This window comes from Triticum urartu, chromosome 1 (assembly GCF_003073215.2).
Source record: "Triticum urartu cultivar G1812 chromosome 1, Tu2.1, whole genome shotgun sequence".
Classification (NCBI taxonomy): Eukaryota; Viridiplantae; Streptophyta; class Magnoliopsida; order Poales; family Poaceae; genus Triticum; species Triticum urartu.
The window spans coordinates 42680619-42681093 of record NC_053022.1 but is presented as its reverse complement, the minus strand read 5'-3'; positions in this window follow the sequence as shown (position 1 = coordinate 42681093).

Genomic DNA, 475 nt, shown 5'->3' with positions numbered 1-475 from the left:
ACTCTGTCAATCACTATCTTATCTGAAAGATTAACTCCCACTTGATTCAAGTGATTGTAGTACTCAGACATTCTGAGCACATGCTCACCAGGTGAGCTATTCTCCTCCATCTTGTAGGCAAAGTGCTTGTCAATGGTCTCATACCTTTCGACATGGGCATGAGTCTAAAATACTAATTTCAACTCTTGGAACATCTCATATGCTCCATGGCGTTCAAAACATCTTTGAAGCCCCGATTCTAAGCCATAAAGCATGGTGCACTAAACTATCAAGTAGTCATCATATCGAGCTTGCCAAACGTTCATAATGTCTGCATCTGCTCCTGCAATCGGTCTGTCACCTAGCGGTGCATCAAGGACATAATTCTTCTGTGCGGCAATGAGGATAATCCTCAGATCATGGATCCAATCTGCATCATTGCTACTAACATCTTTCAACTTAGTTTTCTCTAGGAACATATCAAAAATAAAACAGG